We start from the raw sequence: 26,880 nt of genomic DNA, 5'->3' as shown, positions 1-26,880 counted from the left end.
CTGCTAATTTCAGCTTTATTTTTTTTTCCTTTGAATTCATACTTCTTTTTACACAATGGTCAAGTTATTTTTTTTTATTATTATTACTACCAGAACCTTTGGCAACTATACAACCTTTTATCTAAAAACAAGTCTCACTTCATTTTATACACCTGCCACATTCAAACAGGTTCATCTGGTGATTCGTTGTTTTTAGGCTCATCTTCCAAATTTTGCAATAACTCTTTTTTTTTTTTTTTTTTTTTTTTTGGTAAAAAGATATTCTTCAATACCTCCCAAATGCCTGCATGTTTGAGATAAACCAATAAAGTACTAATATTAATAGCTGCTGGCTTCTATATATCTTTGCACAGACATAGGTGAGACCTTCAGCATAAGGGATGATACACATATTGAAGACTGAATTACCAGTGAGTCTCTTTGTGCAGAAGGGGATATTTTTTTCTAAACTGTCTTGCTTCATGCTTCCATTCTGCCTTAAAGTAAGAACAGAAAGGGGAGGAAAAAAAAAAAAAAACAAGAAAGGGGAGAGTGAAAAAAAAGCACTCATTGGGAATTTAGAATGTTCAAGCCACAGCCGATTTTCTTTTCTAAGTAACAATTCTTAGAAGTAAGTGTGGACGACACTATCATCTTAGAGTTGCATAAGTCAGAGGCTTCCAGGTCTGGCAATCAAGGAGCACAGACTGAGCTCAATTCTGAGCCTGTTAAATTGGCAAACTCATGTTCTAAGTCAGGGAAGTCTGCCCTACTACTGATAGGAACCGAGAAAGCAGAATGAGACTAAGCATTGTTGCATGGACATATTAAGTAAGAAGGATCACAGGTGATGATTCTTGGATGCTGTGAGTACCAAGGTATTGACAAAAGGCCAGCATGGTAATGGTGGGTTACTTCTGTACAGAGCTCTGGGCTGCCTGAATGGCTCTGGTGGTTTCCCATCATAAACACTATTTCACAGGCTTCTTTTTCTGTGTCCCAGAATAGCTCTAACAGATATGAAATCAATATGCATATCCTTTGGAGATAGCTCTCAGAAATTATCTTTGAGTTGGCCATAATCAGTAATCTTGGACTTTTAAGGGAAGTATTGAATACTTTGGGGCAAACTTTTACATTTTAGAAAAGAAAAAAAAAATCCAGAAGTTAAATCTTTTGCCTCAGATGTGAAAATTCTGTACTTTTAATTAATTAAACGTCAGGAGACCTTCTGTCTTTCTGACTCAGGGGGAGGTGTCTGAGCACTGTCATGTCCAAAACACTCATAATCCCCAAACTTGAGAGAGCCATAAGCCCAATCCCCATTTTCATATACATACAACTGGTCCATATTTATCCATATTTCTACTAGTCAGCAAAGTTTATCTTTAACTACAAATTACTTTAGTTAGTCACATAAAAAAAATGATTCCCAGCATATATTTTGCTCTGGTTGCTACAACTAGTCCAACATGAAGACTTGACTAAATATCCAAAACACATCCAAAATCATTTTCTCTGCTGTGATGCTTTAGTGAATTGCAGGCCATCATCTGCTTAAGTGACAGGTCTCTAGTTAAATGTGAACATGGAAACAGCCTTCTGCAAGGTGTCTCAATAAACTATTTTCCCAGTCCATACAGAACAACAGTAATATCTAAATCTATCCAATAGGTGTCACTACATTTGGGTTCAATTTGAGATTCTTTTCATAGTATACCGAGCTCTGGGTTCTTTATTTCTGCATTTTACACTAAAGCTCATTAACCATAAGCTTTATTGATCCCTTTTTATGCTATCAAGTACTTATCAAATCCCTTTTTACGTAAAAGTCCCTGCTCAATGTATTTTTAGCATATGAAGCATTTTGTTCTGCATGTATCCCAGGTTTCCTGCACACTGTAAAGTTTCCTCCATTATTTTCCACCTATGGAAATTAGGTTCACAGTTACTCTAGGACTTGAGCAAATGAATAATATTTAATAATTTTCTGATTAGCCAGCTGTTGTTAACTTTGAGTAAAAATGTTCAGTGCTTTAAAATTTCCCATCTTTACCTATAAAATGTTCACTATGCTCTGTAAGAAAATAGAAATAGTCTGGATGAAAAATTTATGAATTAAATAATAAGTACTAATGTAGTTTTCTAGGCTGTGACATAACTTACTGGTAAAATGCTTGCTGAGCAGGCCTAGGGCCTTAGAGCTCTTTTTTTTTATGAGTATCCTCCTGGAAGCTTATTCAAGGAGGAGCGAATCATGTTTTACATCTCAAAACTAAGGTGACTATCAATCAAAATAGACAGTCTGTTCCGGAATACTATTTCCAAGAACAAAGCCCTCAAGGCACCTGTGGTGTAAAACTACTCCAGTTTTTGGTACACCTTATGTTACAGGGAAACACCACTATTACTGGGCCTTAAGCCAGAGACAGCCAAAGCAGCTGGGAGAGAAAAAGATGTGCAGCAACTAGACCAAATATGGAAATACTAACCTGTTATACTGAGTGAATTCAACTGCCCTAAGTCTAGAACATTAAGAAAGATTAAGGGTGATTTCTGCCTTTCCTTTTCTGGTACTGAATGAGAGGTCATAAAAACTGGAACACAGATCTCCATGGGACTCGTTGTTGTCAAAATTGTAGTCTATTTGCAAAGCAAGCCAGTCTCAAACTTAAATACATTTCCAATGATTCTCCTGGAGAGCAAATACATTTAAATGCTTCTATTCAGGAGTTTTAAAAGGGATGTAAATGTATGCACATATGAACATGGAAATAGCCTTCACGAGGTGTCTCAATAAACCACTTTCCCGGTCCATGCAGAAAACAAAGTGGAGTCAAAAAGCAGCTGCAGAATTGTCATTATGTGTACCTGTATACTTACATTTAGGAAATTCATACACTCTAGGAAAGTTGTCTGCAGCCCATCATTTTGTAAATTGGATTATCTTTTTAAAAGCTGTAAAGGAAGTAGCTATTTTAACTAGTTTCTGAATAAAACCTTTGGTAAATTGAAGACTCAGGTTTTTTTTTTTTTTTTTTTTTTTTTTTTTTTTTGTAATATGAATAGTTGGCATCATTAAATCCACTTTGTAAACAAGGGACACTCACACTATGTTTAGATTCAAGGAGATGATCCATCTGCTTTAGGGTTGGGGACTCATTCATTCAGATAGCATTATTCACGCATTTAGTATTCATGAATTCATTCTACAAATATTTACTGAATGCCTACCATACGCCCAGCACTGTGTCGGATGCTCAAGTTATAGGAGTGAACAAGGGAGGATATGTATTTTGCCCTCCGGAAGCTTGTATCTTAGTAGGATGAGACAACCCACACAAATAAGTCAATAAAACAAACAGTGATATTTCTATTAGATATATGCATTATAAATGGGGTTACATTTGTCAGAATGGATAGGAAATGAAGGTCAGTGGTGCCTGTAGTGATGAGTGGGTGCTGATGCTGATGAGAGTCAGGGGGAAATTCCATTAAGTGAGAAAATACTAATAGAGGAAAGAAATACTAGATGGATAAACTATAAGCAACAGATCAGAACGTCATGACGTTGGATTACTTTTCCTCAAATGATAGCAGAGAGGCAAATAGATCATCAATGAACAAGGGGGAATCTGCAAGGTAAACGAGGACTGCTCGTTTGCACCTAATAGAAAAAGGAAGCCTGTGTGAGACTGTTAGACTTAGTATCCTCGTGGAGGTCAGGAAATTCAGTGCCTTTAAGTCTACAGATTTCTGCATGCCAATGGGACCATTTTTACATGCACCTCCATGTGTATTTGGTCTTTCTTACTGCATTGCTTCTTTCTCATTCCTCATTGCTGATATACGTTCTCTGTTCCTTTTTTACAGTTTTGAAAAATTGAAAAACGTGTGTGTGTGTGTGTGTGTGTGTGTGTGTGTGTGTTTATGAGCATGCATATGCATGGAGGTCAGAGGAAAGCCTGCAAAAGTCAGAGTTCTAGCCATCCATGAGTCTGGGGAGACTGAATCTGGGTTCTCAGGCTTAGTGGTAATCTCAATTTCATAGACAGCCATCTTGCTGCCTCTGTTTTGTTTCTGTTACTCTCTTCTCTCTCTCTTCCTCTCCCTCCCTCTATCTGTTTTTCACCTGTTTATCATGGGCTCTTCAATTAAATTTATGTTTGAGGCACTGTCCTTCAGGATCTGATATATGTCCTCTGTCTTGGGAATGTGGAAGAAAGTTCATTTCTCTTTCTTCTTTCAACTCTTTATCACAGCAAGACTCAAGTTCCTCACCACATTCTCCCCTGAAAGTCAGGCTAATGGGACAGACACCTTCAGAGCCAAACACATGCAGACTGGAGTCCCAGCTCTCCTGTTTACCAACTGTAGTCACCTGGCCAGCACATGCAATTTCATCTCACAGATCTCTCATCTGTAAAACAGGAATGGTAATATGGGCTTTGAAAGAATGTTTTGAGGATTGTTAGTTTTATATATTTAAATGCTTCTGGAATATAAAACAGGCTGAATAAAACCTAGTGGTTATTATTATTACATTATTATTTCAGCTTACCTTCTTCCTTTCCATCATGAATCTTGAAAAAGTGAGGGCATAGTTACAGTGATTTGAAGTGAGGCTGAGTGTGTCTCTGGTCATTTGTCTATAATATTTTGGAGAATTGTATTTGTGTCTATGAGAACCCATGGACCTGAAAACCTAAGATGGTTGTGAAGGGGGGGGGGCGGGGGGGATGATAGAAACTTGCTACTGACTTTTGGAGTACACATCAGGTGCTCTAACATGTCATACTTCCCTGCAGGGAAACAATTCCTCACTCAGCTCTGAAGTTTCTCCCACTACAAAAAAAATTCACATTCTATTTTTTCATTGCTTTAACTATCCATCTGGTCCTGTAGTATGCTCTGGACAACAGAATATACATCAAAAGAGAGAGTCTCCAGTACTAGACCTCATGACTCAAGAGGCTGTATATTTCCACTACACGATGTCTTGTGTTGTTTTCTTCACGATGAGAATATGACCACCCTAATCTCGGAAGAATAAAAAGAAATTCAGAAAGATAAAGTGAGTTTTCATAGGCCAACTAACTGTAGACCAAAGAACCCAACAGACTTACAGATAAAAAAGAGTTTCATTTTAAGCCACTGAGTATGGGGATCATTCACGATATAATATTAGCATGACATTATTTAGCTAATTTCCTGGTTTTAATCCACTCAGAAATATTAGCTCATTCAAAAATATTCACTGGTTTATTTTCTTTTATATGTATCAGACACTGAGCCAGCTTCTAGGAATGGTTATAGATATTAATCATAAGGGCATCATCATTTTCCTTAGGGTAGGTGAGAAGTAAGAAATTAAAATATTATTGATAGATTTATGAACGAGGCATTTTCTCTGAGCAGCTGCCTGCGGTCTCAGTTTCTGTGAGATGGTGACCTGCTTGCTCCTAGTGGCAGAAAGGGGAATTGCGCCTCTGAGATGCTTTGCGTTTAATGAAGAGGAAAGAAAAGTTTTAACTTTAAAATGTCACCGCTGTAAGAATCAACCCTTATGAAGAACAAGCTGAACATCCACTGCATGTGTGTGGGGTGATGAGCAGGGGATATCCCAAAAACTGTTGCCTGTCTGTGGGATATGTTCTTCTAGCTGGGCTGTCGTGTCTGACCTCAGTGGGAGAGGATGTACCTAGCCAGGCAGAAACTTGATAAATAAGGTTGGGGGTGGGGGTATCCAGTGGGGGAGTCTTACCTGCTCAGAGGATGCCAGGAAGGATTGAGGAAGGTGGTGACTGGGAGAAGGGCAGTGAGCTCCCACTCACTGTAAAGTGAATAGAAAAAAAAAATTACCCCTCTTTTACACACACATACCCAAGAGTTCAAGTTGAATAAGCTTTCAGTCACATTTATAGGGACTGAGGCTCAGAGAAATGCTTGTCCGATGTGACTCGAGGGATTTGTGTCAGACATAGAATGCTTCCAGAGCCTGTTGGCCTCTGATATCGTCACTGCAAACTGTAGTGTTACTACAGCTTTCCACAGTCATAATATTCCAGGCTGGGATTCATATTGCTGATTCTCACAATTATAACCTATAATTACAACATGTATTCTTCTTAATCAGATTGACTAAAGCACTATGGTCAAATTTACTAATTAACAACTGATACCTCTCAGGTTTTTCAATCCTTGTTTTGGGGGCAACCTTTATTATTTCTGAAAGTGTAGACAACAAATCTCCATAGCAATTGAGGTTCAGGCAATAGTTCCCTTTTACAGACCTAAAAACCACATTTGGGGATGGATAATAGCCTGCTCGAAATCATACAACTGTTAAGAGGTTGCTGTGTAGGGGTTTCTTCTGAGATAACAGTCTGTCTTTGGGAGAAGCACTTAAAGGATGAAGCATTTTACCCTTCATGGAAATTCATTAAGCTCAGGAAAGAAACAATTCAATAGCTTCAGGAAGCCCCTGAAACTAACCAGATTCGCCTAGTTTTTTTTTTTTTTTTTCCAAGTTTATATAATCAGCTGTATAAACTGTTGGGAGACAGTCTTGGAGAAGACAGGCTGTGTGGAAAAAACACTTGGATCTAACTGTAAGTCATGCAGCATGCTTAAGAGCTCTTTGGTGAGACAGATGTGCTAGGCTAGGCTTTTGATGATGGGGATGTTTAAAATTATTTCTGCCCCTGTAAGTAAACCTGACAGACTAACTAGTTCACCAAGCTGGTATTCTCACTTTGGTGTGGAATGAGTTAATGTTTGTTCAATCCTTGCCAGGAATTTGACACAACAGGGACAGAGATGGGATAAAACACACATGACACAGATAAAAGACACATGTCTCTTTCCAGGTTTTGTGTTTTATTTCTGGAGAGTTGACTCAACATGGTTAACTCATTTCATCTTTCTCCATGTGCCCTCACTGCCTGGGGAATGCATGTATGGAGGCTAAATCAGTCTGAGGAAATCTACTCCGTTTGGATTTTGCCATATTTCCAAGGTCTTTTACCAAAAGGCCTACTAGAGTAAGAAGTTTCTAGGAGATCTGGGGAGCCTGGAGTTTCTGACTGGAAATGAAGAATAGCAACCTAGGCCCTGGGTATCTTCAGAGTTAGAGGAGAGGCACATCAAAGGGACCAGGTCCCTTTGATGAGGGAGAGACATGAAATTATCAGCTCTGCTTCACAGATAGAGACAGAGACTAGAGGGGCCTCATTTGGGCTTCCTCTGTGTTTGGATTGGACGGCATAGGCAACCTTGAATCATAGTTTTCTCCCTTGAAAATCAAAGTAAAAGCACAAAGGAAATCAAGCACCAGAACATGGTAGCTGCCTGGGAACTTGTTGGGTTACTTCCCTTTTTTTCTTTCTACTTTTTTTCCTTTTAACAATCTGAGCTGAAATCACACATTACTCCACCCAAGTGCTTAATATGGATTTGGAAGACAGATCCTAACATCACCATAAAAGAAGAAAAATCCTTTCTGAAGTGCACGCTGTGAGCTGTGTAGGTGTGCCCAACAAGTCAAGCAGCTGGAATGCCCAAGTTCCTAAGAATTAATCTCTTATGAGCACTAAAGGGCAAGGAAGGAGTTAACTCAGTCTAATGTGTATAAGAGTCTCTAATGCAGCTGGTGAGAACCAGACTTGAAAAAAAATTTTTTTCCACTTATATTCTCTCTCCAAAATGCCTTGCTAGAAATTCCCCCTGTGGGGTTTAGCTGTGGGTCATGGAATGCCCCTAGAATGGTCTTGAAAGAAATGCCTGTTCCCTGTTAATTATCATCTGAGGTGTTTTAGTAAATCTGTACAACCATAGATGCTTTTTTATTTACAGTGTTTCTGAACAGAAACTGCTTTCACCCTACTCCTTAATAGCCAATTGCTGTTTGTAACCTCAACGTTGGGCAACCACTGCTCTGTTGTGTACATCTGTAAACTTGCCTTTTCTAGACATTACGTATTAGTGGAATTATGTAACATGTGGTATTGCATGTGGCTTTTAGCATATTTCTGAAGTTCCTTCATGATGTGACACGTGTCACATTCCTCTCCTTTCTCTTGTTAAATAATATTCCACCGAATAGATACATCACCTTTTACGTGTCCAACTCATCTTTCCTTGGCCAACGATTCCCAAATGCACTCCATTGGAGCTAAAGCATGGATGAACATTTCACAAGCCAGTCTTGGGGATGGCATGTTTTCTCTGATGTTGAAGAGAACCCGTGGTGTAGGATTGTGCAAAGACTGTTGATTCAAGTGTGCAGCACCACTTGAAACCTACTGAGCGGAAGTGTAACTTCACTTTTAAAATTCAGTGATGCTATTGTTCGTGAAGTGGATAGTCTAAAGAACATGTCCCGTCACATCACTGTCAGTTGGTGAACAGAAAGCATAGGGCAAGTACCAGCTCAAGCCCCATCACAGGTAAACAGGCTCAGACTGGGATACACCTCAAAGTGGAGTTCATGAGCCAATTATATATCCTCCAGGGTGGATATTATTACTTATTACTTCTCTAGCACGAGGTTTGATGGATGTTAGTTGTAGATTTTCCTTGTTCCGTTCATTCGACTCGGTAAGGATTGGAAAATCCAGGACCTGTAGTAGGGTTAGTAGGACACTTTCCGTTCCTCCTTTTCAGGAACTTCATTTGTAAGTGGGAATGATTAGGTTAGGTAGCAGCCCCTCTGTTCTTTTACAGTGGGGACTTCCGGTGGTGGTTTGGAATGTGGCCAAAGTTTTAGGGTTTAGATCTAATTTCAGATGAAACAACAGAGCCAAAGAAATCAAGAAGAAAGCAAAATCTAACCTAATGGTGGTAGAAGGGGCTTAGGTCCCTGTACCAAGAGAAGCGGGCAGAATGCTCAGCTCAGTCTCCAGACAAGTACTAAATGCTCCCCCCCCCCCCATCCCCTACCCCATCTCCGTGCTCAGCAGCTGCTACAGGGCGCCTTGTTGTGGCGGTGGCGGTGGCGGTGGGAGGCCTGGAACTTTGGGCACGATCCGGAAAGAAGGAAAAGGGAAGCGACGAGATGAGTGAAGTGGGTAGCCGAAAGCTTAGCGCCCCCTTTTCCCAAAAGAGTGGGCAGTTTAAAGGCCACGTCCACACGAAGTGACAGGCGCTTCCTTTCCAGCAGTATGGTGACTGTGGGTGTGTGGGGGGGATAGGGGCCCCACCCAGTGTCACAGGGACCGGGAGATGCTGCGGAAAACGCTAACACAGGGCAGATATTCCTGTGGTCTTCTCGGCGTCTTGGTTCCTGATCTCATTTCGAGGAGCCCGAGGAGAACCAAGGATTCTGTGAGAGTTCCGGGTCCCCCGGACTGGTGGCTAAGTGCTTTGGTGCCGGGGTTCAGCGACCCCTGTTCTCCCTGGGTTCTCAAGTGCCCTTCCCATGCGCTTTAGGTCCTGGAGCTTTCTGCCATTGATGGCCTCTTTCTTTCTAACTTCTGATTCCTGTTAAACTCCCATTTTTAGGTCTTCCTGCTTCTGCTCCATCGCCCAGCTTTTGTCCCTTGTCGTTTTATTGTTCTTTTCCTGAGGTCGCCACTCCCAAGCCACCGCAACTCTCCTCAAAATTCCTTTTCATCCTTCACCCACTGGAAACTCTACTTCTGCTCTTTCCAACACCTTCCAGAATGGAAACTTGTCCCAATCCAAGGTACCCACTAAAGCATGGATCCTTAGTTCCCACTCACTGTAAGGGTCTCCACGCTGCTCTAGGTACCGAGAGCGCCCCGCCCAGTCCCTGGAGCGGTTTTTTTTTTTTTTTTTTTTTTTTCCAGCTCTTCTGCCTAGACACCTTAAAATGGGCAGAAATCAGGAATCAGGTTGGAGTATCCTTTGCTGTATTGGGTCCTTGTGAGAAAGATATAAACAGGAGGCTGAGTCAGGGTGCGTAAGCCCATCCTCTGGCCGAGTGGCATTCTCTTTGGGGCCTTGGGGGACTTTGTGGTGTCCATTCTGGGAGGCAACAAGTGAAACTGCCGGGTGTGTGTGTGTGTGGGGGGGGGTTGCTTCTAATTGCCCGGAACAGAAACCAGGGAATGTGTCCTGGTGGGGCTGACCCTAAGGAAGGGTTTGCATGTAGGGTAGAAGAACACTGAGGAAAAACTATTCTTCTCAAGTCCGAATGCCTCTTTCTAGTGTCTTCACCGCTCTCCTCGCAAGCGGATTTCTCAAAGAATAGATTTTGGGGGGCTGAAGGCTCGTGAGAGAGGGCCCTGGGCAGGAGTGGTCAACGTGGAGCTATTTTCAGAGGGCTAACTGATAAAGACTAGAATGCTCTCCCTAATTCCCTATTGCCTTCTGTACTTGAGCAATGCCTTCCACCCAATCCATCCTCCCGCCGGCCGGTCGAGGTCCTAGCTTGTCCAGCTGGAGCGGATTTTAGGAAAAGAGGAAAATGGGGGCTGTCAAGCCCTATCCAGCTTCCCTCCGTCGCCCTTCTTGATTGGCTGTGTATCCCCGGAGCCCAACTTGAGTCGCTCCAGACTGTCTGAGCCCCCCACAAGAGACGGAGCGCTGCGACCCAGGGCCAGAGGGGCGGCCAGGACACCTATTCCTGGGTTTGGCATCTCACGGGCCCCCCCGGGGGTGGGGTGGAGCGCCGACAGGGTAGACATCCATCGCCCCCTCCAGGCCCAATTCTCAGCGTCTAGCAGCCTCGGTTCCTCTCCGCCCCCCTTTCCCTCCCAGCGGCGGCCTCCCTCCTCCTCCCCCCACCCGCCCGCCTGCCCGCCACCTCCCCCCGGTTTCTCATTCCTACCACTAGCGCGCTCCGCGGCTCATTCCGCGGCCGCCGCCAGCTGAGGGGAGCTTCGCGGGCCGAGGAGCAGATGCCGCGGGGGCCGCTCGCAGCCGCCGCCGACTTGTGAATGGGACTCGGACGGGGGCCCGGGCTGACACCGCTGTGCTCGCCCAGTGCCAGAGACAGCCGGCCAGGAGGTCGCGTCCACCCGCAAGGGCCCCAGGTGAGGCGCTCTGCTGGGCTCTGGACCCTATCTAGATGGGGCTTCTTGGAGTAGGCAGAAAGGGGGAAAGAATTGCTTCTGGAAGAGACTGTCTGTGGAAGGGGGAGATTGCTTGCTAATGGAGATCAGTAATGCAAAGCAGGAGGGCTTTTGGGGGGGGGTGTAAAAATCAGAGAAGAAGGAGGCAGCCAGCTGTGGGGAGCAGGCAGAGCAGGGGTTTGAGGCGCCAGATGTGCGCTTCCCGGTTCTTTGATGTGTAGTCCCCCCGGGGGGGGGGGGGGGCTATTGCACCACGGCTTCAGCACAGGGGGTTGCTTTGGGCTGGGGCAAGGAACTGCAGAGCTGAGCTCTGGACACGCAGACTGCTCCGGAGATGTCTCTAGAGAAAGTCGACCCCTGTGCGGTGCCCGCCCGCCCGCCCGCCAGCTCTGCGCCTGGTCCCCAGACAAGATCGCTCTCTGCGGGGTTCCTAGAGGGGGGTCCTCCCGCGCCTTCACAGAGAGCTCCTCCGGACTCGTTTCCCGGGTAGAGAGTGCGGTGGAAGCCTAGAAGATAGCAGGCGGCCGGGAGGGAGCGGCGATTGGATTGGCCGCACTTTGATAGTGTGGGTCGGGGCGGGGGGGTGGAGGGGGGATCTGTGGACTGCGGCTCCAAGACCGGGGGTTGCGGTGCGAGCTAGCCCTCCAGCCCCCGCCTCTTCGGAGGCTCCAGTTACCCTTCCTAAGCTGCCAGCGGTGCAGGGAATGGTCTGCGAGCAGCTCAGACTCGCACTAGACTCTGGCTTGGACTGGAGGAAGCTTTCCAGGGTCAGTGTTAACTTTGAGAATCAAACCTTCCCGGAAAGCCTGCGTCTGCACTCGGAGCGCTCCAAGCCTCCACTGCTTCCTCATGCTCGGCTTCCCTCCCTGCGCTTGGCCTCCCAGCTCGGGTGTACACGGAGAGCAAGGAGCGGCGGGAAGGGGGAGGCGGCGGGAGCATCGTATTCCCCTCGCAACCCAGCCTCGCCTTGGCAGGATCTTTTCGCTCCAGGTCCCTGGAGAAAGTGGGACCCAGGAGGCCGCTGGTCCAGCTTCCTACTCTTGTTTCTTGCCAAGGCCAGGATTTCGCCCGGGCTCCACACTCCTGCCTTCCGCGGGTGAAAGGTTCGCTAGATGTTCGAAGAAGCCCTGTTGCTTTTTGTGAATAATGCAGCAGGCATTTCACGGGCTATCGCACTGCTATGAAGAAATTGCATCTTCTAATTATTTAACGGTGCCATTTCTGCATGACGAAGGGTCGTCCCTGAGGGCTGGGAGTGGGTTTGTTAATGAAAGCCTGGCACTGCAGGAGGGTAGAGATTTATCTAAAAGTCTCCCCTTCATTTTCTTCTTCAAGAAATCTTTAATGATGGCTCCGGAATCTTTTCCTATTTTCTCCGGATCGTTCTTGTCTATGGACTAGGAAGCAGTAAGTTTTGGGTTTAATCACAGAAAGCAGTGATAATTAATCTGGCGAGAGAATAGATCAATTTCCTTATCTCTGGGGCTTGTAGCAGATACCCAGGGATTTGCCGGGTGTCTGGATTTTCTGGGGACCGGTCTACAGATGTGTTCTCAGGACCGAGGATCCCTCGCATCAGCATATTTAGAGAGGCAGAACTGAGTGCGAGCGCCTTTAAGGGTAGCAGAGAAAAAGAGAAGGGACTGACCTTCATTTCAATAATGTTGGAATTGTTTTCTCAAGGAGATAGAGTCCCAGAACCTAGAAAGAGATGCTCAATCCCTGCTGCAGGCTGCTTGGTCTTCTAGCAGAACAAAGGAATAAAAGTTACAAAACAAAGGGACATAGCTGTGGCCAGTACTAGAGGGACCCCGAAGCCACAGGCACGTTAAGTTCCATAAACAATCTCTGACTCTTAAGTTTTAGGGGTGACCAGTTAGGCCCTGGAATTCGAACCCTCTGTGCAAAACATCTCTCCTGCCTAGTACAAAGGAATGTAATCAGCACTCAGCAGAGACCAGGCAGAGGCATCCAAAGGCCAGGAAACTTGGCTGTGTGGAAATGGGGTTTGCATCTTGCTTTCTGAGACAAGGCATTGCATCCCAGCAAATATATTGAAGTCCTGAAATCTATACTTTTTATCTTTAGTAGCAAGCAATGGTTACTGACATTATTCTAGTTTTTAGTTCAAAGTCTGTATATCCTGGTTGGAATGTTATATGGAGAGAGAGAGAGAGAGAGAGAGAGAGAGAGAGAGAGAGAGAGAGAGAGAGAGAGAGAGAGAGAGATCTTCATCCCCCACCTCTGGAGTGTGTGTATGGGGAGGGAAATGTATGAAAAAAACAAATTAAAAAGAATGGAAATGGGATGATCTGGTCTTGAAATTTTGTTTAACGTGGACTTATTGCATACTAGGAAAATAAAAGAAAAAGGAAGAAAGAACGGAAGAAAACCTTTAAGAAACAGTACTTGAGGAAACATTGGACCATCTTGATAACACTCCAGAATTTACATTATGTTCAAAACGCTTATCAGTGCACCACAGCAAATTACTAGAAACTTAAATTCTATTTTCAATTAAGATGCAATCTTTTGTTAATTTGAGAAAAGTAAAAGCTACAGTTCTCCTTTTTTTTTTTTTTTTTTTAATTTTTTGTGGCACAGAACTCCTATTTCCTCATTCACTGTGATGGCTTCAGAATGTGTATTTGTGGGAGGAGGGTGCAGAGTTGAAGAGCTATGTCATCATTTGGGGGGAATATGGATCAATTTCATGCCCCTTTAATGCACATGTCTTCATAATTCATGGTTTTTCTTTCACTTTAAATAGAATTACATGGCTGCTTTGTCAGGGCTCAGGTTTGGAGATCCTCATATAGGAATCACGATGACACTGACTTTATGGCTTGATTTACAGTCACAAAAACTACACTCTCACAAGCTTTGTGTGTCCAGAAATCTTTCCTATGAATGCCAATAGCCTAAGAAGCTGGCAATCTACATAAAATTTGATCTATTATATATAAATCTGTATTTTTCAAAACTACATAAACAAGGGCTACATATCGGATTTTAGTCATCATCCCCAGTGCTTTTGTGTTGGGAGTTCAAAAGTCTGCTGTGTTTATTTGAGCTTCTTTTCAACATTGGCTTTTTAAAGCTTTGGTTATAGCATATCCATTTATTGACTAATAAATACAAAATACACTTCATGGAGTTGAGGGAAAGCAGTGAACTTTTTTCTTGAACAATCAATCCCTCAGAATTGCTATGAAGTTATAAGTATTTCCTTAGAAATATTCATTCACTTTATATATTCACTAGTGAGTGATTTTAATGCATCAAATGTACATGCAGTGAATTTCTCCTTTAAATTGGTCATTATTTCATCAGAAGTTGGCTAATCTATCAAGAGCTCACATTCTTTAGAATTTGAAGAGGTCAACGTTCTTACTACAAAGTTAGTTCTCCAGAAATAAATAAAGATAGCTAGTCTATCTAAAATAGTAAGTTCATTTTTAATGGAAAAAGGAAAAGAAAAATCCACAGGTTTGTTGGATGAAGAAAAGAAAAACAGGAGAAAATTGGAAACATTTTAATTTTCTCTTCTGAGTGCACCTGTTCATCAGGATTACTGTAATGGTCATTTAGCGTTTCCTCTCTATGTAGGAAGGACTAAAGAACAGAGTTTAGGGGGATAGCTAAACATCTTTCTGCTTTACTTTTGCAATGATGTTGAGAGCTTTGTGCATCTATGGAAATGGAATCCTTTGCGGAAGATTTCCTTTGTGGCCACTAGAGGGCAATGGTGACCTTCTTCAACTTTCCACTTGGAGCCCCTCTGCTTTTGAGGGCACCATGAAAAGCAGTTTTGTTTCTCCTCTTGTCTGCATCTCTGCGGAGAGGCCAGATTCTTGTCTCTGTAGCTCAGTCTCTGCTCCGGTAGACTGTGTGCATGAGCATCTTCCGAGTGGGAGGATTTGTGACCGGCAATCTCTTCTTCCTTCTTTGGACTTTGCTAGAAAGTTGGGAAATTTTGTGTCTTGACATTGTCTAAGACAAAGCCTGAGGATTGGGTTGAACAGATGATAACTAAGGTTAGCTCTCACTGAGGCAGCTATGTGCCAGATGTATGTATGTATGTATGTATGTATGTATGTATGTATGTATGTATACGTGCTACTGTTTCTGTTTGTGGTAGGAAGAACATTTTGATTCTGGGAGGAGGATGGGAGGAATTAGAGGTGGGGGAGGGGAATATTCCTGAGGTGTCCGTAATAACATTACCTCTTCTGCAAAAGACATCTGTGAGGCATTTGCAATTTGCAAAATGAATAAATAAATAAATAAATAAATAAATAAATGCAATTTAATTTTTGGTAAACACTTCGGAGTGTGCAGTTTTAATATAATGTAAATGCTTTACTATTACTCTTAAATAATTCTTGATGTTGAAATAATTCTTGATGTTGCTGTATAAGACCCAACTTATCACTGAGTAAAATTTAATTAAAGTTTAGTCCTCAGTTACTGGAGTTTAATCATCGAGGCCTTTCTTTTCTTTCTTTCTTTCTTTCTTCCTTCCTTTCTTTCTTTCTTTCTTTCTTTCTTTCTTTTTCCTTCCTTCCTTCCTTCCTTCCTTCCTTTCTCTTTTCTTTCCTTCTTTCTTATTTCAGTGATATGGAAAGGATAGTTTATGATTAAATGGCATATTTTGGGCTGCAGAAACCTATATTTATTACTGTTTTATGGTGTCTTTGTTAAAGTTCAGAAGAACCGAGTAAACTAATGCTATGTTATAATTAAAAGGAAAGCTCTATTAAAAATAAGTACAGTCTTTAGTGGATAGTTCTGATTTTTTTTTTTTAACTGAATGGAGTCACTTCCCTGGTGGTTCAGCAGCAGCATTCTCAGCAGCTCTGAGCTGTGTTGGAATTTGTGGACATTTGATGAAGACGGAATCAATGCAAATGGATTATGGGAGGGACTATTAAGTCACTTAGTGGAAAGTAAGATGAAGTGTTTTGTAAACCTATGCTCCCTTGCTACCAGACAGTTGATTTAACTTTTAAAGAATGGCAATTTTAAATTTTAAGGGCTCGTGTATAATGCATATTAGAACCGTACACCAATTTTTATTGTCATTAGGCTCGGCTGGAGGACATCTAGGGTACTTTCAGAGAGAAATTGTTTTCCCATAACCTAGCAGTCAGTTGAAGGTTTCAGCTCAGGCAGAGAATTTGGTACCTTAGGATGGATGTTAAGTGAGAAAGGAATCGAGGTCAACGAGATGAATAAGGGGAAGAAATCAGAGATAGCATGAGAAAAAAATGGGGCAGGATTATCACCTATCTCTAAAGCTCTCTCTCTTATTTTTCTCTATCTCCCAAAGTCCCCAGGTAGAACATTCTGGTGGCTGAGCCTGGGAGTTTCTGCAAATGGCTCTTCTGCCAGGGAACAGGGAATTTCTGTGTGTCTTCTATAACTGTGTACTCCTTGACGAGTATTTGTGAATGAACACTGCTTTCTTATCAGGTTCTCTATGCTGTTGCAGATGGGGAGAAACCTTTACTTCCTGATCTGGTCCATTCCACTTGGTGACTTTTACACATTAAACTCACCTCACTGTTCAGTTCTTTTATAAGGAATGGCTTCAGGCCCAGTGTCACCCTTGTCACCCTCCTTATAATGGTGACCTAATTATAAGCACAACCTCAGTGGCAGGGTGGCTCCTCCCTGGTCTTAATTTCAGACACATAGAGATCTATTTCCATTTTTCCTTGGGTTCTACCAGTGAATCATGGATTTGAGTAGTGGTCTGGCTATCAATGCTAGATTTTAGTCCTCTATTTGAATAAGCTTGGTGTAACTGACTCTGATGATTAAACTGTGGGCACTCACTGTGGTTCTTGGGAGTGTTTTGCCCATGAGCACGTTGTGAAAGGGTGAGGGTGGTTTTTATCATTGCTGAAGCTTGGCCCAGTTGTTTAAACATGGCAGTAGTCTTGCTCAGCAGCATGGTGATGAGGAAGATGAGGAAGAAGATGAGCTTAGGCATGCATTTGCCCTCAGTAAAATTTTTGACTTTTATTCGTCATGGAGTTTTGCAGTACTCTTTAAAATATTTATCCACTTAATGTATGTCTATATATGCTTTCTCTGCATGTATGTGTATCATGTGTGTGCCTGACACCCATGGAGGACAGAAGAAGGCATGGGATCATTTGGAATTTGAGTTAAAGAACTGTGAGCTGCAGTGTCAGTGCTGGAAACTGAACCCAGGTTCTCTGCAAGAGCAGCAAGTGCTGTTAACCACTGTACCATCTCTCCAGTTCCTTCCCAGTAATTTTGACTTTAAAATATAACACTAAGTATTATTGATTTTGATTACTCAGGATTTTTTTTTTTAATCTCCAAATATGCCCTTCATGGAGAACACACCATTTAGCTGGTCCTAGCCTCACCCACATCTTTTCAGAACTTTAAGTATCCTGCATTGAAAGTTTCTTTGTTTATGGGTATCTGGTGAAGACTAACCCACAAACTATGTGAAGACTCAGGTGCCTTTTCTGACAAAACCTCATAATAATATCTGTGTCCTGAGATTGTTTTAAAGGAAAAACCAAGCTATCGGTGACTACTGAGCCTCAGTAAATACTGAAGCTACTGACTGCAGAAGTAGACCCTAGGGCTGAGGAGACACTTCAGTCCATCAAAGGACTTGCTAAGCAAAAAGACCTGACTGAGTTCAATCCCTAGAGATGTCAGTGGCATGTACTTGTAATCCCAGTTACAGGAGGTGGAAACAGGCAAACATGCCTGGGGCTCACTGGTCAGCCAGCCTGGCTTATTAGTGAGCTCCAGGTTTAATGAGAGACCCTCTCTCACAAAACAAGGTAGATGAGACCTGAGGTGTCTAAAGTTGTCTGTGGCCTCCTAAGGCATACACACATATGTCCTAGGGCTTTTGCTCATACATGTGCCTACATGCATGCATATAGCCCTTTCCCCACACTGAGAACTGAGATTTGGTTTTATAGACTAACGATGACAGCCAGCAGCTCCTACTTTCAATGATTAGATGTAAATCTTTGCTCTGGATTGGGGCATCTCGCAGTAAGTGATGGAGTGTTCGTTAGCGCCTGCCTGTTTTGAATGATTTCATGTGTTTAAGTGAGCCATCCTTCTTCCATTTAGAATATTCAGGAGGCAGTGGAGATTTTAGAGATAGTTACTGCTTTTAAAGGGCCCAGGACTCCTTTATACCTTTGCAAGCCTTATTTCCACTGTTCGTTTCACATATGGGTTGCTGTGGGAAGTTACCCTGCAGTAACATCTTCCTGGGAAAGCTGCCTGAGCATGTGATCTGCTGATATCCATCAGGGGTCTGCTTTCGTGTAAAAACGGCTCATTGCTATTCCAGACTAGCTTAAAAGATAATTAGTCTCTTGATAAATCGTCTCACTTTCAAGGCTGTTCCTGTTTGTTTTTCAGGTAAATGTAGTTTGGGATTTCAAAGGGATTGCACAGTGACGATTTTAACTCCTGAAGAGACAGCAACTGAAGGAGTTTGTGCCCCACCTGGTAATGTCTGTCTTTCACGGACCCAGAAAGTACATAATGACTTGACTTCTAGTTAAAAAAAAATCCAGGGGACTCACTCTCTTAGCATCCCTTATTGGCTTCCCAACCAATTTTACACCCTATATCTCAGCCAGCCTATGTTTTGAGAGCTCCTGGGTTTTCTATCTGCAGCCTTCCTGAGGCACCTGTTCTTGCCCCAGGCCTGTGTTCTATCCAGCCCTTCTCTGCCAATGAACAAGAATATTCTATCTGCTGTATTCACTTGGTAATAGGGGTTAATAGTGAAGGCCATTTATTTTTTTGAGATCCTACTATGTGCCATGTGCTGACCCTATTCCTCTATAATCCTATATAGCCTCTATGGGAGCAGGGGTTAGTAACTGCTTAACAAAGACAGAGACAGAAAGCTCTCAGGGAAACTTAAGACACTGGAGGCTAAATTTGCAAATCTACTCTAAGTTCCAATGCTCTGCAGTGTCCTGCTATGTGGGAATGTGTCAAATGCTTGGACCTTCCTACTAATCATGGATGAAATGTATGACAGAAAATATGAGTTAATCATGTGATCATGGTACCCTGAGCAGTCCCAAGCCTTTCCCATAAAAGGAGATTCTAAGAGCTTCTGGTTTAACTCTTCTCAGCGGGGTTTCTTCTTGTTGATGACCTTACACGTATCCTAAATGTCTCATGGATGGCAGCCTGTTAACCACCTCTTAGGGAAACAGGAGAGCAGTAGATGATTCCTTGTTCATTAAAATGCACTCTCTATATTCTTCTAGCTGGGCTGCCTTGTCTGGCCTCAGTTGAAGAAGATGCCCCTAGCCTCACAGAGACTTGATGCACCAGGGTCACAGAATCAGGGGGCACACCATCAGCTCAGAGGAGATGGGGAGGGACTAGTGGAAGGATCGTGGGAGGGGTAACCAGGAGGGGGCAGTGAGGGGGATGTAAACTGAATAAGTATAAAAAAACCCAACAAGTTCTCTGTCTAATAAGGAGGAGCTGAAGTGCTGTGCTACCTTGTGTAACTTCCTCCCAGACATACATTTCGTTTCCCCGTGTATTTTCCATTTTTCCTTACAGCCTTACAGATATTAGAAACTGGGTTTTTCATAATGGTTGAACTCCAGAATTCATTGTGCACTAAGCCAGTGTGGTATTATGCTAAAAAGAATTCCATGCACTCTCAGACTTCCTAGCCATAAATGCACTGGAAGATTATAACCATCACCTCACAAGGAGTGAAAACCTTCATTTCTGGTGTTCTAGAGCAGCTAACAAACAAATCTGGGATTTACATCCAGGCACTAGACACCAAAGCTTGGCTACCCTGTTAGGATGTTCTTGTCATTCAGCGTCTAACCAAACTGACGAGATATGGCTTCCAGATTTTCCATCATGGTCATTTTTCATGGGCTTCCACCACCTCACTCCTGAAATTTGACAGAAGGGATGCCAGCAGATGCTGCATGTTGCACTCTGATCACTGTTGCTGAGTACGTGGATTCTTTCTTGTGATGAAGGCCGAGGACTTGGTTTTATCAAATAGAACTCTCAGAAGTCTGATGTATGAAACCGTTACACAAATCATCCACTATTCTAGTCCGTCTTCCCAGAGAGATGAGGTGCCAAAGCATCCATAGGAGAATCCAAAATCACAGAGAAATTCCAGAGTAGATAGTATTACCCCACTGACATTGAAGAGACCTGCCTTTGCTTTTAACACAATCACTTTTCACTGTCTACAAGCAAAAGTCAAGTGCATTTTATGCAATGTGTGTGTGTGTGTATGTGTGTGTGTGTGTGTGTGTGTGTGTGTGTATGGCACGGTGTGTGTGTATTTAATTTAAAAATAATTTTAATAGATGTACTAGTGATATGTTTTTTTAAAACATTACTTAAATCAAAGCTGTGTAAAGATATATACAGCCTGTCACATCCTTGGCCAGCTAAGCTGTAAGATTTTACGTGACTCTTACATGGGAGTCTGTCGTCAACTTGATTTGGTATTCGATAGTATTTTGTAATCAGTCTTGGCCTTTTTTGTCTTAGCCATTAGATCTTTCCTTCTGTGTAGTGATTTTTCCCCCAGGCTGTGTCCTTTCTGTGGTTCTACTGAGGATAAACAGAGAATGTTACTTGTGGCACTCAGCTTCCTATCCCTAGCATATCATACAAAGGGTGATTTGCTTATAAGGAGAAAATGTATTTGGATTCAATTTTAATCAAGCTATGATGGATTGGCTCTTTCGATTTGGCCTATGACAAGCAGCCTGTGGTGGTGAGAGTGAATCATGGGGCGGGAAGACGTCTTACTTCAATATCAGAAAACAAAAAGAAGAAGATAAAAAGTGATCTGGGTTAGACAGTCTCCATCAAGAGTATGTTGCCAATAATATGAACACCTCTCATTAGGGGCCCACCTACTGGAATTTTTTTCATTTTTCCATAGCACTATATTAGGGAAAGTAACACACACACACACACACACACACACACACACACACACACACATGAACTCACACATGCGTGCATGTGTGTGTGTGTGTGTGTGTGTGTGTGTTGGGGGCAATGGGGGCAGTCAAAAATCCAAGCTATAACAGTGACCTTAATTTACTTATCACAAGTGTCACAAGGCTATCTGTAAAGAGCTGGCATGATATGAATGACTTTGTCATCAAAGGCTTCGAGTTGAACATAAGGTTGTTGAAAAGCCACAAGAATATGTTCTCAGTGAGTTGATATTGTCCAGAGTGCAGAAAGTATTCAGTCTCCTCTCTAAAACTTGAGGTTGCAGTAGTCAGTGATGGGGAAGAAGGAGACAGTAGCACGTTGGGCTGAAGAAAGGACAAGACACTTCCAGCTCAATGAGCAAAGATGATGTTGGGAAGGTATGGTGTAATTGAACTTCTGCATGTTAGGTAGGGACCCTAGAGGTTATGTACACTAAAGCACTGTGCCAGTAAGTGGTCCTGTTTTGTTTTGTTTTTTTTTCGATCACACCCTAGAGGTGCTGTGATACCCTTCCTGATGTGTAACTTACTGTGCCTTAAAGAATACTATTGGCACATTAACATATGCCACTGTTAGAAACACTTCCTTATGTTGAGCCAAATTCAGTCTCTTGGAAGGTTATGTTCATTGAATGTGGTGGCATGTAGAATAGAAGTAATTTGTCCTTCACACTGTGGTTATTTGTTATTTGTCTTCCAGGATGGCTTATTCCAATCACCATAGGTCCAGATGACACAGCCCATTCAATTTTTCCCTCCAAACCTCTTCACTGAAAAGGATTGTAGACTGAAATCCAGGGAGCTAGACTGTAGGCTATCAGCTCTCTTCTATACACTTCTTTTATTGCAGCCTGAGGCTACATTACATTAGCTTTTATTGCCAGACACATCACCCAAAGGACTTATGCGCCACAGTGTGTTTGTTTTTCCTTATGTACTGCTGTTGAGACACATTTTCCCACCTGTCCATGTACATGTAAGGCATGATACGGCACCTGATGAGTAGTATAAACTCTAAAACCAGGCTGCCTCATTTCAGATCCTGGCCCTGGGATCTGCCAGTTGTGCATGTCTGCTTTCTTTCTTTTTCTTTTCTTTAATTTTCGTTCTTTCTTTTATTCTTTTCTTTTAATTAATTAATTTTTTAACTTTTCCATTTGTTTACCATGTAGTGATCTACCTCATAATAAGGTGGTTCTAATACAAAGTTGTATTAATATATAGAAATTCTTTATGCACTGCATGCAATAGCAATATATTATTACAATCAACTTTGTATCCCATAGTTACATTGTGTCCATTTAATTGGTACACTAAATATTTTTAACATTCATTCTGTTATACAGAATATCCATAATCCCTGTTAATCCCATAGTTTAAGTTGGTTTAACAACATCTTTTGATGGAAATCAGACTAAAGGGAAAAAAAAAAAACTACCCAGAGATACTCAGATACAAACAGGGTACATTAAATCAGACAAGACTTCGAACTGAGTGATTCAGTATTTCAGAACAACACCTTCTGTCTGTAACTCATTCCTCATGGTGCACATTTATAGGTTTGTTTGCTTGATCTTCTACTTGGTCACAGAATCACTTCTCAGTGTTGGGAGAATAAACTCCTGTAAAAGTTCCTATAAAAAAAAACTTCTTTCTACTTGCAATCTTAAAGGAACAGAAAGTGCTTTTTACTAGTTTCTGTGGTAGCCAGAGCAACAGCTCAGCCCCAGCTTCTTTGTATTCAATATATACTGTGTGTACAAATACAGAAAAAGCAAAATAGAGAGAAGAGGAAGAGAGGAAAGAGAGAGAGGATGGAGCTTGTAAGGGATTAGAGGATAGGACAGCTATTGATATTGTTGATGAAGAACCACTTCCATCATAATGGCAGTGATACAGCAACTATCCTGCCTCTGTAGTGCTGGCCTGTCTTTTAAAGAAAGAATAGCTGTGGTGCCTATACTCACTGATTTTATGGCAGGGTCTAGTCTATAGTTCTAATTATCTACTCTCCTGCAATTCCTGGTGGTTTCCAGAACCTGTTTCTGAATTGTACCACCTGGAGTTTGTGAGTTTGTTTTCATTGCTTCCAACTAAGCAACAGCAAATATTTCATTTCCCCACTTTTTTTTTTTTTTTTTTTTTTTTTTTTTTCTGGAAGGCTCTTGTGAGGAATGAGCTTACTGCAATACCTAGGTGAGACTTTTAGCTTTTGTATTCTGCTGACGACCGGATAGAGTGCTGGGTATAGAATGGAACACAAAGAAACCTCCTTCAACATTACTTTGACTTAGGTTGAGCATCAGTGTTGTAGGCAGCATCAGATGTTATGACTTTTGCAGAGCTTCTCCACACAGCTCAGTGGAAAAGGTTTCATTTTTAGAGTTCCCCCAGAGGAGGTGGTATGACAGACTGATTTTTGTATGGCAAAGTTTTTTTTTTTTTTTGCAAAGAACAGGGAAATTATCTGGAGAAAATGATCCATAGATTTGAGCCTTGTAAATCATTGCAAAAACCCTAAATTCTAGAATCAATAGAGATTCTATGGCATTGATGAGCATATGAAAGTAGACTGTGCTCAGGATGGAGAGATAATTCGAATCACATCTCAGCTTCTGTGCAGAGCAATCTGAGTATCTTTTAGCAGCAGTATGACAGCCTCTTTGGCCCCAAGTAGCTGAGAGTTTCTAGTTCATGAAACTGGGTGAATATGACTAGTAGGCTCACAGTGAAAATGCTCTCTAGGATTTGTTCCATACTATTCTAGGATGTTTGTCTATTTGTGACTGTTCTAACTCATAAGATTTCCCCCTAAAATTCATAAAGAGTAAACAGATGTTTGTCTTATGCCACCTCATTCTCCTATATATACATGGTACGTAGACACAGCTCTGGTATAAGTCATGGTTTTCATTTTCACTATCATTTTCTTTAGAGAGCTAAACAGCACTATATAAATGAAGTGTCACTCTAAGAATTATTTTCTCAGAGAAAAATCACAGTTTAGCTCTTAGCACCAGGCATACTTCCCTTCAAAGTAATGCATTGTTGATTCTTGGGTTTATTCATTGTCATTTTGACTATAAACATTTTAGAAATTCCCTAACTTCAGTAAGTCTCACCAGCATACTTGGGATCATTAGTCAGGACCAAATCCAGCCAGAGATACCATGTGTTTGAAGTAAACAGCAGATAAGATCACAAGGAAGCATTTCAGAAGCCCTCTCCCTATCACTTCCCTCCTCCCATAATTCCCTGCATTGCAAGCCTGAGGTGTAAGGGATACAGCAAAACAAGTTCTTTGCTTACTAGGTGTATACCTGCTGTCCCATTTCTCACAAAAGGACAAAGATCATTTGTCAGCAACTTTGTGGCCAATTGCTGACAAATATTTTCCCTAATAGGCTGCCCTGAGGCTCCTTCCCTGGAGGCAGACTAGCAAGGTAATAAAGGCTTTGCTGATAAATAGCTCTGAGACCATGGACAGCCAATTGACCTCAGTTTTCTCATCTGTAAAGTGGTAATTTGGGGACTGTCCAGCTCTAAAATAGTCTGGCTCTCAAATCTTTATTCAGAGATCATTTGACATAGTGCTTGCTGACCCTCCCATCTTAGGATTCTAGAGCAGGGGCCATGCAGAGCAAAGTAGCAGGATGTGAACACACAGATGTCGTTTGTCTGAACAGAGGAGATGTCCCTCATAAGTAATGGAGCCCATGCTTAGGGCCCTTTATGAAAGTCATACCTGAATATTAACTTCAAGGCTTTGGGCATTATTCCTTAAATCCTAGGAAGTTTTTTTTTTTTTTCAAATATTAAACAGGGGAGTGTCAAGTGTTTTTGTTAAATAATTTTAGAACCAAAATAGACAAAAAATAATCAAAAATAATAATAATAATAGGAAGAAGCAAACCTCTAAGGAATAAAGTCTGTATGAGGAGAAACATGGTGTTGATGCTGCATATTGACAGAGGCATTATTGTAACAGCTAAGACGAACACACCATTCTCAGCACTTCCCATGAATTACCTCTATCCATCTTTAGTACAACCTCAATGAGGTGGAAACTGTAATTATCTCCATTTATAAAAGGTGGAAAGTAAGATTAGGGATGACCAAATAACTTTTCAGAGTGTTATGTAGTTGACATTTGGAGGGACACAAATTTGAGCACAGAGTTCCTGTGTTTTATACTGTGTTTGTTATAGCCAACAGATTTAAGATGTTTCTACTGGGTGATTAATAATATTTACTACTGATCATTCGTGTATCTTTATGAAATTTTTGACTCAGTGCCTGGAACCAGACATTCTGTAACTTATTTCATTTATTTTCTCTTATAATAAGAGCCTGAGATAGCATGCAGACAATTTTAGAGGATTTGAATTCAGAACTGAAATGATCTGGAAAACTTTTCCTGTGATATTCCCACTTCCATCTAGGGTTGATGTGTTCTTGGCATGATCCCCACCCAGGGTGATTAAAGATGACACAGAGTGTTATGTTTTCTGTGATGTGTTCACACAACTTAAATATTTTAAAAAGAAGTGTTAGACAGTAAGAAGTTGTATTTCCAAGATTCATATTCTCTCCTGAAGTTTGGGCTTCTGTCCAGCCTTATAATGAAAGGAGGATCCCACCAAGAATGTCACATCACAGAGTTTACAGAGGGCTGTAAGAGTTGTTGAAAGAAGACGCACGCACTTAGTTTTGATCCATCAGTAGTTGCTATCAACTTGTGATGGGATCCATCTGAACGATAGAGAAGAAAGTTACATTTTAGGAGTTGTGGTAAATTTTTATAGAGATGAAACTCATTAATGTATTCACATAAATGATCTAAATTGGATTTCAGGAGTATGTTGAAAGGCATCAGAACTGAAATTGATATTCCAAGAAATCACTTCAAAATTAATGTAATTGCAAACACACTGCAGAGATTTGCACAAATCAACAAAGGGTACCAGATGTCTATGCTTTGTCTTTGATCTACCATAATCTTATATTTCTTGGTGTGTTCTATTTGATACCACTGAATGTATCTCTTTACCAAGCCCTTCATTCTCAACTAACTCACTGTGTCCAATAAGTAACATACCTTGCCTGGATTCACATTTCTTCTGTTATGTGGGAAGCGTGGAAAGAACAGCTAAATTCTACTTAAAATGTACACATAAACAGATGCTCTTATGCCCTGCTTTACTATACGCTCTGTTCCTAATTCAGCTTGCTGGCATATTTTTATTTTGATAAAACAACAACAACAACAACAACAAAACAAAATAAACAAACCAAAACCAAAAAGCTAAATGAATGGCAGACCATTGGGCACTCAACGATTTAATTCTCAGCCCTGCCTAAAGCCCCCAAAATGTACAGTGTTTGAAACAAAGAATGTTATAGATTTATGAGGAAGAATGGGAACTAATTAAATACATTGGAATAGTATTAATCTTGAAGAAATGCTGGTGTTTGCTTGTCGTTGAGAATACCCAAACTATCCAAGTATTCGTCTCCCTGATTTTACATTTGCACAGGAAGTCATTTAAACTACGTTATTTTTTTCAGGAGGTGGTTTCCTTCTGAAGAGCTGACACTGATTGCACCCTGTGGTGCGAACTTTCTTGTGTTGATTTGGATTCAGAGCCTAGCAATTTGGGGCACAGTGGAGCCACCTGTATTGCTACCTCCACTCCCTTTCAAGGTTCAGCTGGCTTTACTACCAAGGAGCACTGAAGATAACATTCACATGTCCTCAAATGTGAGGAAGTGTATGAATCTAACTTTAATTTCCGCATCAAATTGAACGAAAACATCATTTGTTGTAA

General features: G+C 41.7%; 1 protein-coding gene and 1 long non-coding RNA gene across 2 annotated transcripts in view; one reads left to right on the top strand and one right to left on the bottom strand.

Annotated features, from left to right (window-relative positions):
- Positions 1–3,369: 3,369 nt before the first annotated feature.
- On the bottom strand, positions 3,370–8,881 carry LOC143434964 (uncharacterized). Its single transcript, XR_013104862.1, has 3 exons — positions 8,093–8,881; positions 5,744–5,812; positions 3,370–4,399 (listed from the first exon to the last, which is right to left on the bottom strand). It is a non-coding gene; the product is annotated as an uncharacterized LOC143434964 (long non-coding RNA).
- A 1,859-nt stretch (positions 8,882–10,740) lies between these two features.
- Cdh11 (cadherin 11) overlaps positions 10,741–26,880 on the top strand; it is a 153,191-nt gene continuing 137,051 nt past the window's right edge. Inside the window, exon 1 of the mRNA XM_034522334.2 lies at positions 10,741–10,976. The gene's annotated coding sequence lies outside the window, so the exon portion shown is untranslated. The remainder of the gene's footprint in view (positions 10,977–26,880) is intronic.

The sequence above is a fragment of the Arvicanthis niloticus genome, chromosome 18 (assembly GCF_011762505.2).
Source record: "Arvicanthis niloticus isolate mArvNil1 chromosome 18, mArvNil1.pat.X, whole genome shotgun sequence".
Lineage (NCBI taxonomy): Eukaryota > Metazoa > Chordata > Mammalia > Rodentia > Muridae > Arvicanthis > Arvicanthis niloticus.
This window is presented reverse-complemented; position numbering and strand designations above follow the sequence as displayed.